We start from the raw sequence: 14991 nt of genomic DNA on the forward strand, positions 1-14991 counted from the left end.
TGTCTCTCTATGTCATGCAAAGAGCTCTACAAGGTCACCCTCTAGAGATAATGCTGCCTTTCCACCAACTCTATGCCTCCTACAGTCTCCCCACTACCGGCCCACCCCAGTAGTTCATGTAGTGAAAGCTGGATGTAGTCTTTCTCCAGATCTGCCATGTTCAGCCTGAAGACTTCTGGGCAATAATGAGCTGGTGCAAGGGACTTTCCCTAAAGTACCACGGTCAATGTAAAAGTGTTGACTCCATTCCGGTGGTGCAGACCACAACTTGCTTGAATACCAACCCCCTGCTCTCCATCCTGGCATGGCTCTGAGGTGCCTCAGGCCTGGATACAAGCCTGAAGAACGTGTGGCCATTGAAGGCAGCTCTTGGTGGCAGTCTGGCCACTCAGGAAGCAGTTCTGGCTGAGTCCTTGGGAGGGTTTGGGAAGTATGAGGCCCACAGCATAGGGAACCCAGAGGAGAGCTTGCCAGTCATCCTGCCTCAGTGGGAGGGGATGGTCAGAAGCTGACAGCAGCCCCATCTGCCAGGCAGTGTGTGTCTGGGTGGAGTGTCCTCAGCTCAGGCATTGGCTGCCTCTAACAAGTCGGCCCCTACTTAAAAACCCCATGTGTGGTGTTAGAAGGAGATGGGGAATAACCAGGCTAAGCTGAGCCTTGCCTGGCCAGTGTCTCCTAATCTTTCTCCCACTTCCAGGTTAAGAAACCTACCCTGTCTGTCCTTCAAAGCTGCAGTGTGGGGGTCTCTACTGACCCTCAGCTTTCTTGCCTGGAACATCAAGGCTGTCATCAGACTGACACATCTCTGCCTAGCCGTTGCCACATCTGATACCCATCCACAGTATCTGCTACAGCTTGGGTCTGCCAGTACCTCTCTGTAAGTGAGGGATTGATGAGGAGGTCAGGGTGACAGGCAGAGAGGGGGGTCATCTGCATGAGACCCAACCCAAAGCACTGAACCACTCACACCAGCTGAAAGCTCAGTTAAGCCCTCACTTTGGGTGGCTGCCAGCAGCTCCTGGGGCTGCTTGGGTAGAGATTCCGTTCCCCACTGAGCTCGCACCAAATGCAGTCAATGGCTTGGAGCTATAGGCAATTGAAAATCCTCTGGACCACCACTAAAGGCACCCATTCCATGGCTGGTAGACAGCTCAGCTGGGAAGTGCTGGAGTGTCCACTTGGGGTTCAATTCTGGACTTTCCAGGAGCAAGCCAAGAGACTCAGGCATGTGGACTGTAGTTTGACTAGCCTTAGAATACCCAGCAGGTCACTTCTTCCACATCATGCTGGTCCCTAAGTCATTGAGGCCAGCCTAGCTCCAAGGAGGGGAGAGTTGGACTCTGTCCCTGAGGCAAGCAGAAGAGGGACATCCCCAGCCAAAAGAACAAGTGAGTCTCAGAGAGGTATAGCCATGTAACAGCTGGGCTTTGATGAAGCCCAATAAAGTGCTATTGTTCAGGTGCATCGCCATGTTCAACTCCATCTGCCCCCACCTCACCAACCACCATGAGACCAGCATTTCTGTTCATTCTCCACATGCCCTCAACACCAAGTAGATGGCCTTGCACACAGCGCTGACACAACACGAAGCAGCGAAATCACAGCACACTGTCTCTTGCAGGGAGGAGGTTTCCCCTGGGCCCAAGCACGCCCTCTACCTCGCTGGGTTGGAAACACTCCCCAAGGTCTGGGCAAGGTATGTGAAGGTTGCCAAGTGATTCTGCTGGGTCAGGAAGGTCACGTTAATTAGTATGCAATCCCACCACTGCAGCTATACACAGGCAACAGGTTCTCAGTTCTTAGGGACTGAGATGGGGGTACATGGTCACTTGTCCCAGGCATCCAGAGTAGCAGGTGCAGTGAGAGGGGAACTTCTTGTAACTAAACTTAGAATTAGCAGGATGCTAGTTCCACCATAATGTCAAAGGCAAGCAACTCCTCTGAGCAGTAATTAGGGCTGGCTGTTCTGCAACTCACTAATAATATCTTACACTTATAAATATGACTGCAAAGTCGGAGTGGCCCATGTGAACTGAACATGCTCCAGAGCATCTGGGGCCTCCCAGGACTCTCCCAGGAAGTTGTGAAAGGCAAACCCAAGCATCCTGGTGGCCAGTGCAGAAATTCACAGTGCTTGAATGTGACTGTAGGATTATTCTGAGCTACTTCCTTGCATGTCCCTAACAGCCATGTCAGTCTATTGGCTGGCACGGGCTCCCCCATGGCAGATGGTAGGTGGCTGTCCCTGAACATTAGCTCAGTGCATTCACCCTCCTAAAGCACACTCGATATTCAAAAATGTGCTTTACCAAATCATTTTGAGATGCCTTTTTGGATTCTGAAAACTCCACGTATTCCTGATTTGTTGTTTGCCAAAAACTGTGCCAATGGGATGTGCTTTCTGTTGGCGACAGCCCCGTCATACTCCAAGAAAGACGTCAAAGGAGCCGGCTTTTTTTTTTTTTTTTCTTCTTTCAGGAAAAGAACTATGTTTTGAATTAATTCCCACCAGCAGCCTACTGCTAATGAGTGCCTCTGCTCTCTTTATTGGGGTTGAAACCCAGGTCCTTCTTTTCTACTCTTCACCTCAGCAGGTTTCTGCTCCTTCAGAGTCTCCATGTTGTCATCTCCAGACAGGAGGGCACCATCTGCCTTGAAGGGCTCTTGAGTGATTGGATGAGATTACAAATAGGCAATGTGTGGTGCCCTGAGCACCCCATAAGTGTGAAGTTCACTAGTACAAGAGCCAAGCCATCCTGCTGAGTTTTTCAGGTGCTTCTCTGAGACTCCAAGGGCAGGCTCAGACATTGGCTCACTGCCCATGTTCTTGTTAGGAAGTGGCTCATTTCCATGGGAGGAGACAGAACCTGGTGTAGAAAGGAACGCTGCAGACATTATGTCCAATGTAAGCCTGGGAGGAGGCTACTGAACCATAGAGCATGGAATTTGAATCATCCTGAGATGCCACCCAGCCCTCTGCATGGAAGCTGCCTCTTGAAGGGAAGATAGTTGTCACCGTCACAGTAACTATGTCTTCCAGGTGTTGGCATGCATATCATCTCAGTGTGTCCCCCAGATTTTTGCATAGGGGCTTTCTCATGGATGTGCTGCTATCATTGCTATGGAAAAAATGGAGGCCATTTGGAGCTGAGTGACTGACAGGACAGTGCAACTCCATGAGCGAGGCTCAAGATTGTGACACCCTTTTTCAGGTGCTTTAAAACCAAGGATCACCCCCAATACCTCCAGAGTTAGGTAACCACACCTCCAAATGTCTTCTGTTCCCAGGTGGCTCTTTCCTCAACCTGTGACTAGAGCCAATGCATTATCATAAGTCCCCAACATGTGACATCTGTTTGTCACTGTGTCCTCTTCTAAGCATTGCTGACAACATCAAGTGAATGACCATGACCTAGACAAAAACACCTGGGTTTCCCTTCAAGGAAGACTGAAGTCTTGAACCTGACCCATAGCCTATTGCCACTCAATGTTCAGAAAAGCCAGAGCTGGGCAGGATCTCCCAATCCTTGGGAACTTAGACTCTGAGATCTTGATTTTTCAGGAGCCCTTGATCATCTGCAATGCTGGGAGAGGAGGCAGCACTCAGAGGATGGACAGATCTGAAATCCACAGGATCCACATCCACAGGATCCACACACAAAGGCACTCCCTATTGAACAAGAAATCACTCGATGTCCTAAATAAAGATTAAAAATAAGAGCTCCCTCTAAATGACTTCCACCCAACAAAGATGGTCTAAGGCTTTGTTGCCAGACCACAAAGCAGTCAGCCCCTGATGTGTAAGAAGATGTCCCAAAGCTCCAAGGCTTAAGAGTTGTGTGCTCATTTTACCTTTCTATGATCTCCCCATGGGCTTGCAGTCAGCTAGGCAGTTCTATGAGACCTGGCTACCAAATGCATGTGACAGTGGCTGCTGGGATTTAATAGCCCTGTCCAGGTGATGGTAGCCTTGAGCTTGGAGGACAGTTGGTCCATGCACCCCTCTTCCTCCTGTGGCTGGCTGCTATCTGCCGAAGTGTACAAGATATTATGAGATCTGTGTCAGTATTCACACATTGTTTCTGCTACAGTTGTTGGCCAAAGCATATCCTAAAAACATCCCGAAGTTTAGAGATACAGAAAACGAGAGAAGGATTAGTTTTCCAGGCCCTCAACCACCAGCTGAAAAGAAAATTCAGTTCTACAAGTTGAGCTCAGAGTCCTTGTTTGAAAGTCAACCGAAACCAGTTCTTCCCCTAAACAGGTCACAGCACCCGTGCTAGGGAAACCCTGAAAACCAAAGCCAAACTGAGACGCAGTTGACATGGAAGAAAGTGCCAAGCTCAGGCCTTGCTCCCCAGAACATTCCTTAACATGCCCAGAGTTTATTCATTTCTTGCTCTTTCAATTCAAACGCCACTTCAACGCCAATTTAATCTAATTTCTATATTTAAATCTGAAAGCTCCTGCCAGCTGAATTGCATGTTTTTGCAGAATTAAGCTTAAAACCAAGGAGTGGTGGTGGGGGCGGGGCGGAGGAGCGTCTCCAAGGCAACAGCACACAACATCTCAAAGGCGAGTCAGCTGTGCTCTGGCTTGGCTTTGGAATAGGTGGGTGTTAATGGTACTGGGAGAACTCTAGTCACCAACAGACACCCATCTGGGTTACTCCATGTTTAATGTCACCATGTATTAAAGACTCCCATGTACTGTAAGAGAAAAGAGCTGGTGCTAGGTACTATGGGTAATTATCTCCTCTAAGTCAATTCAGACTCTGAACAGGGGGACTACATGGGGCAGGGCCAATGTGAAGAGGCCCCTTCCACAAGACTTATGTTTCAAAAGACTTGCTTTAGAGTCCCAGACAGAAAGAGAGGCCCAGCAGGGATGCTTGCTAATAATCAGGATCCTTTATAACATCTGTCTGGTTTGCCGGTGGGACTGGAGTTCCCCCCAGAAGCCACTGGGGTTACAGCTTAGCTGTTTTTAGTGGCTTTAGTGCCACTTACAAATGCACCTTGCCACTCTTTGGTTCCAGTATCTCTTTCCTTAGACATGTTTGTTTCCTGCAAGCCATTCATCCCAGAGCCAGCCAAGTGTACCGTTGGATCAGAAGCACATACATGTGGCAGAAGACCGTCTTTGCTCTGGGTTCTCAGATAACCAAGAACTATGTGAGGTATCATGTCCCTTGGAAGGTCTCCTCTCTTCCACTGGGAAAGCTCTGGGTCTGATTTATCCTGAGGTCTTCTCCCAGGAATATTCCTTGGGTATCTGCTGCAGGAGCAAAGAGCTTGTCTTTGGGAAGGACAAATATCTTCACCTTCATTCCTCAAAACACACGAATGTATGGAAAGTTCAAGGTCACAACTACTTGCTGAGGTGATTTAAATTTGATTTCACACATTCTGGTTCATGTTCAGCCCCTACATACAGCATTTCATACAGGGTCTGCCTTGTTTTAGCAGCTCACAGAGAGACTCCTGAGTTCAGATAAGGCTCCTGTCTTTCTGGTTCCATGGAGAACAATTGCAAAGTTCTCTGGTGGGAGGAAATGGGGGAAGGCAAAAGCCTCTCTGGTCATGGCCTGTGTTTCTTTTAGGTTAAGAGGGAGCTGGGGCAAGAGAGAAGCTGCTGAAATGAGAAGCTGCTATGACAGATCTATGCCATGTCCTTGGGGGCAATTGTCTCTGGGATTCCAGCCATCAGTGGCTGTCTGAAGGCAAAGAATGGAAATGCAAGAGAGATCAGGCCTGAGTTACACAGACATAGTACAGGGCCAGGAAGAAAACGGCTCCGCCATTTTACTATCCCCACAGCAAAGATATCATGTGTCCATGTACCACTGGCAGGATACTTGCAGGCAGATCGGAGATCTTGCAGATCCGTGAAGCTCAACCTGTGGCAAAGCCTGTTTGTAAATTTGTCTTGATTGTTTCCTGGGGATGTCTTGCCTTCAGCAAATCAGCCTGCACATAGCATCCATGGGGAAGCTGTAGGGAGCAAAGCAAGTCCCAGCATCCTCAGGTCCTCATTCTGTGTGTCAGGATGCTGATGCAGGCTGGCACAGGCTGCTGTGTTGTCCTTGGGAGAATATGACACTGCTACCATAGTGTCACAGGGTCCCCAGTCACAGGTCCCTCAACTGAGTATGCATGTATAAAGCTTGTTGGAACACATCCCATAGAATTTTCTCTAACTGATTCTTCCCAATCCCCACCAAGCTCACATGTTAACCATCGGTGTTCAGACAAGCTGCCCCCACCACTGTCACCTACCAGAGGGCCACCCCACTGTATCAGGGGAAAAAAATGCCTTGGGCAACTATGGGAAATGAGAACTACTCAATAAGATTATCTATCTCTATAGATGGAGTTGGCATTTTCTTTGGGCTGCCAAGTGCCTCCCAAATAAAGACACGGAGACTTATTCTTAATTATGAAAGCTCAGCCTTAGCTTAGGTTTGTCCTATTGGCTCTTTTAACTTAATTTAACCTGTTTCTGTTTATCTATGTTTTGCCTTGGGGCTATTTACCTTTCAACCTGTATGTCCTACTTTCCTGCTTCCTCCATGTCTGGCTGGCTGGTTCCTGGTGTCTCTTTTAAATTCCTCCTCCTACTTATTCTCTCTGCCCAGAAGTTCCTCCTATACCTCCTCCCTCTCTATTGGCTATTTGGCTTTTTATTAGACCAATCAGGTGCCTTTAGGCAGGCAAGATAAAACAGCAATACATCTTTACATAATTAAACAAATGCAACACATCTTTACATAGTCAAACAAATATTCTGCAGCATACAAACATATAGATATAGATAGATGATAGATAAATAGATATAGATATTAATACATACAGATATGTGTATGTATATGTAGATAATACACATATATGTGTGTGTATGTGCATATACATGTACACATATTTGCATCTCCACCTCTTATTTATTTTGCCATTCTGAAACTAAATACTGCCTTCTATATACTCATTTACTTACATGTGGTATTCTTCAACTGGTCATCTCAGGAGGAACTCATCACCTCCCTCAGAGTGAGACTCTCCCTTGGGAACTCTGTCTGGGGCATCACATCTCAGGCTCTGACCAGATGCTCTGTCTGTCCCCAGGCCCAACAGAGTGAACCCCGACATGAGCTGCGGGTCTGGAGGTTCTGAGGCTTGCCCCTGACTCACCACGTGCTTTGCACTGGACTTTAACATAGGAGGAGATTGCAGAAACTCACGGCACCATGGGCACTGAACAAGGTTCCTTTGGGGCAGTGCTCGGAAATCACAACCTGTTTCCCCATGGGACCAAAGTTGACAAATACCAGGTTGTAATTATTATACGGAACAACCACATGGGCAGTTCTTCCCCCAGTTAATTCATCCAGAGGCACGTGTGCATGCATGAATATGTGCCTCTGTATGTGTGAGTGTGTGCATCTCTGCATGTGTGATAGCTGTATGTGTGCACATGTGTGAGTGTGTATGATTATGTGACCATGAGAATCAGCACGAATATGTGAGTGTGTGCATGTGTGCATCAATACATGCACGTATGTGAGTGTGTGCATATAAGTGCACATGTGTGTGCATGCCTGTGTGTGAGTGGGTCCTATGACAACAAAATGCCCCCAGGGACCTTCCATAATCTCCTCCTTCTTACCATACTTCTTGGGCAAGGGCCTGCCACTTAATGCTGCAGGCTGAGGAGGATCTCCCCTGATGTGGCAGATCCTTGGGCAGGTGTCCTGGGCTGCCTGTGCACCTAGGGCTCCTCTCCTGCATTGCTGGGTGTACTTCAGTGCAGACACCACCCCTGGGATGATGATGAGGGATGAGGTGAGGGTGGAGCTGACACCAAGGGCTTTTTGCCGAGAGAGAGAGAGAGAGAGAGAGAGAGAGAGAGAGAGAGAGAGAGAGAGGTGAGAAGGAAGGGGGAAGGAATTGAGGGAAGGAAGAAAGAAGAAAGGGAAGAGAGAAAAGAAGAAGGAAGAGAGAATGAAAGGGAATACGGAAGATGAAAGATGAGAGGAAAGAGGAAAAGGAAGGAGAGAACAGAAGAAGGGAGGAGGAGACAGGAAAGAGAGAGACAGAAAGAGGTATGGTTGCCATAGTCAAGTTAAGAAGCCTGTGCAGAGAGGTGGTGGTACTTCCGGCCATGTGACTGAACTCAGTGCCCAGGGTGAACATGTCTTCCTGTTCTATACCCTTGGAATGAACCATCCACAGATCCAAATATTTCAACAGACTGTCCTTCTGTGCTAAGCTGGGGCGGGCTTTGTTATCTTCCTCCTCATTATCCCCAGAACAATGTAGCTCCTGCTTACAGGGCAGCGACATCACATCAGGTGATGAGGGTCTAAAGCCTGAGGGAGGGTAGACACAGATTTCATGCAAATGTGATTTCTTTCTTTATAGAGATAAGAGCATCCTTGGATATTGGTATCCGGGGATGGGGGTAGGATGGGAGGGATACGGTGTTCCTGGATACCATGGGGATGTGGGGGGTCAACTGCAAGATGGAAAAGAGAGAGGTCTGAGCCTTGGACTGTTTTCCGAGCTGGAAGTGACTAGATGATGAGCAGAAGAAGCAAGGAAGGATGAAGAAGGGCAGAGCATGTAGGGTGAGAGGAGCATGTGTTACTGGCAGTGTCTAGAGATCCACTGTGGTATTGGCTGAGACAGGGAACTGGAACTGGGGAGTAGTCCAGGAGGAGCCAACCTGTTACTCTCTGTGTAGTCTGGATAACTGCTCAGACCTCCTCCTGGAGACTCTTGGACCCTAGGATCAGCCCCTTTCAGTCTCTTCAGTGTGGGGAGATGGAGAGGGATCTTGTGAGTTCTGCAGGTGTATTATTCAGGGTTCTCTATAGTCACAGAACTTATAGAATGAATCTCTCTCTCTCTCTCTCTCTCTCTCTCTCTCCCCTCTCTCCATATATATATATATATATATATATATATATATATATATATATATATATATATATATGAATTTATTGGACTGACTTACAGGCTATAGTGCAACAATGGCTAGCTGTGAATCTAGTGGCTAGTCCAAGAATCTAGTAGTTTCTCAGTCCCATGTGGCTGGGTGTTTCAGCTAGTTTTTTGTAATCTGCTGGAATCCCAAAGAAGTAGTCTCCAATACCAGTGAAGGAACGGATGTGCTGACAAGGTGAGGGCAAGCAGATGAAAAATGAATGAATCCTTCCTTCTTCCACCATCCTTATATATGCTTCTAGCAGAAGGTGTGGCCCAGAGTAAAGGTGTGTCTTCCTGCCTCAAGATCTGGATCACTAGTGTGCCCTCCATTTCTGGATTGTAGTTCATTCCAGATATAGTCTAGTTGACAACCAAGAATGACCACCACAGCAGGTGTCCATTCCCAGGGCTAGAGGCACGTAGAACCCTCTTATTTCCACCCCCTTCTGTTCTTATTCACCCCTTTCAGGAAATGTCCCTGAGTGGAAGGATACACAGAGGTGAAGGACCACTGCCACCCTTTATGTGTTGACCAGGACAGAAATCATGGTGATACAGACGTCCTACCCATCATGCCAGTGCTCTGGGTCTTCCAAGACCTCTTTGTAGGAGTTAGATATCTGCACTAAACATGATAAAAGGTTTTCCTCGGGCCAAGTTAAAGGTTGGCCCCTTGCAGGTGTGTGGCCCTCAGTGGAGCCACCACAAGCCTGTATAGCTCCTCCCAGCACTTCCTTCAGCTCCTGAAGGACCTGAAGTCTCTCAGCCTTCCTTTTGCTGTTTCAGAGGCTGCTCCCCTAGCCACAGGTGCAGAGTAGAGAATGAGTCTCCTCTCTCGGTAGCCACACCTTCAGGGAAATCCCCGCTTTCATCTACTGGGTAGGGTGGATGAAGACAAGAGAGTCAAGAGTGCTGGGAAATAGTTTTTTTTTTTTTCCATTAAAAGAGGAGGCTGGAGGCACTGGGAAGGAGAGGGCAGCAGAGCGTTCAGCTCTTCCCTGCCAGGGGAGAGCAAGCAAAGGAAGACACCGTGGAATTGAGAATTTTTGCTGTAGGCATTTTCTCTCTTTGAAAACTATTCTAAGAGCAGGACTGTGCCAAGTGACTGTGCTAAGTCTAAATCCTGGGAGGAATTTGCAAATCAAAAACTGAAATCCATTTGCTTAAGTCGGAAGGAAGGCTTGGAGTCACTCTTGTTCAGATGGTTTTCCTCCATTTGAGAGTCTGTAGATAGAGGCACAGTTCCTGGAGAAGCTCGTGTTGTAGAAAGTCACGGTCTTAGGAAAACCCAGTCCTGCTTCTACCCAGCAGATTTGCCTCAAAACCTGCCTGCAACCCTGCCTGCTTCCTGGGAAACTGGGCCCCCAGGACATGGGCATCCTGCCTGCAGCATGCTGGGTGTAGGGAAATGACAGTCACTAAGGTCCAGAGCACAGGACCAGGATTTCACATCCTAAGTCACTCATGTTCCCAAGTGCTTGTGGCATGTCAGCCCCGAATGGGAAACTGGGGCTCAGAGAATTGAAGCATTGTGCCTGAAGATTGTTGAGTCTCAATGGCAACCAAGATGCCTGTGTGTGTTGTTTCTATATGCTACTGTGTGGCTTCCCTTTGAGCCAAATGAAGGGAAAAAGAAGAAAAAGAGAAAAGTAGGAAGGGCAGGATGGAGGAGAATTGGGAGAAAAGGAGGAAGGGATGGAGAGATGGAGGGATGAGGAAGGAGGGAGGGAAGGGAGAAAGGAAGGAAGAAGGAAAGTTGAGAGATGAAGAGAGGAAGGGAGCGGGAAGGGAAGAGGAAAAGAAGAAGGAAGGAAGCAGGAAGATGGAAAGTCAGGGAGGAAAGTTAAAAGGAAGAAAGACAAAGAGAAAGGAGGGAGGAAGAAAGGGAGGGAAGGAGGAAAAGAGGGAAAGAGAGGAGGCGGACCTCACTTTGGGTCTGACAGCCTCATGACTGTTTGGACCCTCCTTACATATGAAGAGCTTTCAAAAACCTCATCCATTTTTACTGTTTCCCCAACCCGATCAGCCACAGGGATGCTTCAAAGTTGTCTAGAGCCGAGGTGGAGTTCCATGAGGGTTTCCATGAATTCTGTGCCAAGTGGATCTGGTTGACCTGTCTTGGGTCTGAGGAGCCTGCCTAGCATTGAGCAGACTTGTCTTGGCTGCCTTTCCTCTGGGCAGGTGGATTATGATGGAGGGATTCTCTCTCTGACCCTTGCAGATTGGCAGTGACATACTTCAAGATATTATCCGCAGGTTGATCTACTCGCTGTCCCATCAAACACTGACTGGGAACCTAATCCAGGGTCCAATGGAGACTTACTCTCTTTCCCATCTCTTATGCTCTGGAGTGTTCCTCAGCTTCTCTTCATGGCTTCTGACATTGATATCTAACTGAAAGTGTACCTGCACTGTTCCATCCCTATCCATGGTGCCCCCTCTTAAGGTTCAGACCTCCCTGGAGTTAGTGAGCTGGACAGCATGCATATCTCTCAGTATGCAGGTAGAGGAAAAGTTTGGCTACACTTCCAGGTCATAGTTCATAATTGAGGGAAGTCACAGCAGTAACTCAAACAGGAACCTGGAGCAGAAACCACAGAGGAAGGTTGCTTGGTGGCTTCCTCTCTGGCCCATGCTTAGCTAAGTTTCTTAAGAGCCCAGGGCCACCGGGCATCGGTGGTGCCCACCTTTAATCCCAGCACTCGGGAGGCAGAGGCAGGTGAATCTCTGTGAGTTCAAGGCCAGCCTGGTCTACAGGGTGAGATCCAGGACAGGCACCAAAACTACACAGAGAAATCCTGTCTCAAAAAACCAAAACCAGCCAGGCAGTGGTGGCACATGCCTTTAATCCCAGCACTCGGGAGGCAGAGCCAGGCAGACCTCTGTGAGTTCGAGGCCAGCCTGGGCTACCAAGTGAGTTCCAGGAAAGGCACAAAGCTACACAGAGAAACCCTGTCTCGAAAAAAAAAAATTACAAAAAACAAAACAAAAACCAAACCAAACCAAAACAAAACAAAAAGCCCAGGGCCACAAGCCTAGGGATGGTGATGCTCACAGTGAGCTAGGCTCTCTTACATAAATGTTAGTCAAGACAGTTTCTCATAGACATGGCCACAGGCAAAAGTGGTAAAGACAACACTTCAACTGATGCTTTTCTCAGATGACTCTAGGTTGTGTTGAGTTGAGAGTTAAAAAATAACTAGCGCATCCCCAGCATGCTAGGGGTAGGCCTTTGGGCCACATCCACACCATTTTTTTGTGTCTCTGCATGAGGTAGATATTGCCTTTTAGAAGCTGGTCCATCTGGAATACAGTCTTTAGTTAGTCACATCCAGGAGAAGCCTAAGGAATGATGTGAAAATGGGTTGAATTGGAAAATGCTTTCTAATATACAGAAGCTGACTTCCAGTTTTTATATGTGTGTGTCTATGTGGGGTGGATCTGTTTAGGCCAGGAAACCAGAAAGCAGCCTATGTGTGTGTGTGTGTGGGGGGGGGAGATATCAAAATGAGGCTTTTAGGGGAATGGTAGCAGAATATATGCTATGTACAATTATATAGATATGAAAAGGGACCGCTCAAGTTAGACCAGACTGAGTGGGGATGGGAGGAGGAGAGAATTGGGGAAAGCCAGGAGGAAGCCTGGTACTTTGAAACTCAATTAATAATAAGTAAATAAATGGAATTAATGAATAGCAAGGAAAATAAAAGAAACTGCGTTTACGTCTGCCAGAAGCTGGCCAAATTCATCAGTTAGCTTTACTCCCTGCAGGGAACTGAGAAGTCTGTCTTCCTTGGCCTGGTGAGGGAGGAAGATGTGAATACTTGCAAATTGTGTTAGGCAGGCTGAGGAGGTGTCACAGGGATCCTGCTCAGAGGCATAGGGTTCAGAATCTTCCCTACAGGATGGACATCAGGATCACTAGGCAGCTCCAGATGTCATGAAAGCTGAACCATAGATCCAGAGACCTTGGATCCAGAAGAGACTTCTCTTTCCACAGAAATACGAAGGCAAACATTGACTGTCACCCAAGGCCACGGCTTCCTTACTCCCAGAGCTGACTTGACACGTACCAGGACTGTAATAATAAAAACATGAGTCTTAATGACCATTCTGGAAGAAACTGTCAGTGACATTTTGTGGAGTTTGCTTGTTTTCTTCTCCAGCTTAGAAATGTAAACAGCCCGCAGGGAAATTTCTTCTTCATTTTTTAAATAGAAAAATAAAAAACATTTTCTTCTTATAATTCACCTGGAAATGTCATGCTTAACTTCTGAGCCGTCTCCAGGCTTTTTGCCGTCTGAGGAGCAGAATTGGCCCCACACAGAGCCTCGGGGGTTGGGTCTTGTTTACTTTGAATTGCTGAGCGTTTTAATGAAATCGTGTCTGCACTTGGTGAATTCTCCATCTATGGTGTGGCTATAAGCTGGTCCGGGCTCACATGGACTTGCCGGCACTGGCTCACGTGTGTAATTACCTAGCCCTTATTGACATGGATTCAGAACGCAAATGCCACATTAGCTGTGAAGGAGTGTGGTCAGCACTCAGTTCTTTCTCAAGCTCCTGCAGCAATGGGAATAAAATGCTTTTTCTCTTGGTTAATTATGGCAGTATCCAGGTCTCATGGAGGATCCTGGGACTTCACAATGTGCTGAAATTTCCGGAAAACTAAGTTACCATTACCCAAGATTGCTCAGTACCAGTTTGAGTGGAGGAGAAAGGAGCTGGGCACTTTTGAAAGTTGCAGTTTCAGGGCAGAGAAGCTTGGAAAGGGGGATTTTTGTCTCCTCCTTATGTGGACTCTCTCACAAGGCCTCTTGTTATCTGGTTCTCCTCTGGTGCCTCTCTCTGTCCTCATGTTCTCTGTGGGGAACCTTCTCCACTGTGTTCTTGTTAGGGTCCGAGAGAAGCCCCCAAGAAAGACCAACAGTCACATATGCAATTTAGCAAGAGCGTTTATTGATTCCAATAGTTGGGAAGGCAAATAGCTACCCCCAAAGAAGAGCACAAGCTCCTTTTAAGCAGTTAGGGGAATTCCAGGGAGGAGGGATTAATCTGGTGCTGATTGGTGGAGGGAAGATTAGTCTGGGGGCTGATTGGTGGGAGACTCTATTGGTTAGGGATTGGTTGGTGGAGGTAAGGTTAGTCTGAGAGCTGATTGGTGGGAGGTTGTAGTGGTTAGGAGCCTATTGGTGGTGGTGGGATCTAGTGTCTAGGGGCTTGTTGACAAGAGGGTAGGAAAAGCTATCTTTAGCTAGCAGAAGTCTGGAGGGCACCCACTGAGCCAGCAGAAGGGGATTGGGGTGCCTGCTGAGCCGACACGAGGCTGAGGGGTGCCTGTTGATTGGTTACCCTAAGTTGTGTTTTTCCTGAGAACTGTTTGCTCAACTCCAGCCCGATCTAGTGAACCGAAACTAAAGCCTGGTCCATGTCAGGGCTGCCAGGGGAGCCTGTCATGACCCTGGTTTGGCCACCTGGTCCTCTCACTCTCATCGATAGACCATGACTGAGGCAAAGACAGAAACTTGCTAGTTCACACGGAAGCAGAGAAATAGGTGGTAGGGGTGGGGTGGGGTGGGGTGGGGTGGGGTGGGGTGGGGTTGGTGACTGACGCACACCAGGTAAGAGAGGCAATGTTAAGGTCAGCCCTGGGACACGGCAGGGTCTCAGACGAGTCCTGAAGGCGAGCAGGACGCACACTGGTGTATTAAGACAGACAGTACAGCGGAGCTGGTGAGATGGTTCAGTAGGCAAAGGCAAACGCTTAAAGACCTGAGTGCAAGCCTCAGGCCCCACGTGGTGGAAGGAAGAATTGATTCCCGCAAGTTGTCCTTTGATCTCCACATGTGTGCAGTGGCATGAGTGTCTAAACACACACACACACACACACACTCTTATGTGCACAAAAGAGATGGCTTGGTTTAGCGATTAGGAGTACACACTACTCTTGCAGAACACCAAAATTTGGTTCCCAGCACTGACACTGGGTGGCTCACAACCACCTGTA

This window comes from Peromyscus leucopus, chromosome 20 (assembly GCF_004664715.2).
Source record: "Peromyscus leucopus breed LL Stock chromosome 20, UCI_PerLeu_2.1, whole genome shotgun sequence".
NCBI classification, from domain to species: domain Eukaryota; kingdom Metazoa; phylum Chordata; class Mammalia; order Rodentia; family Cricetidae; genus Peromyscus; species Peromyscus leucopus.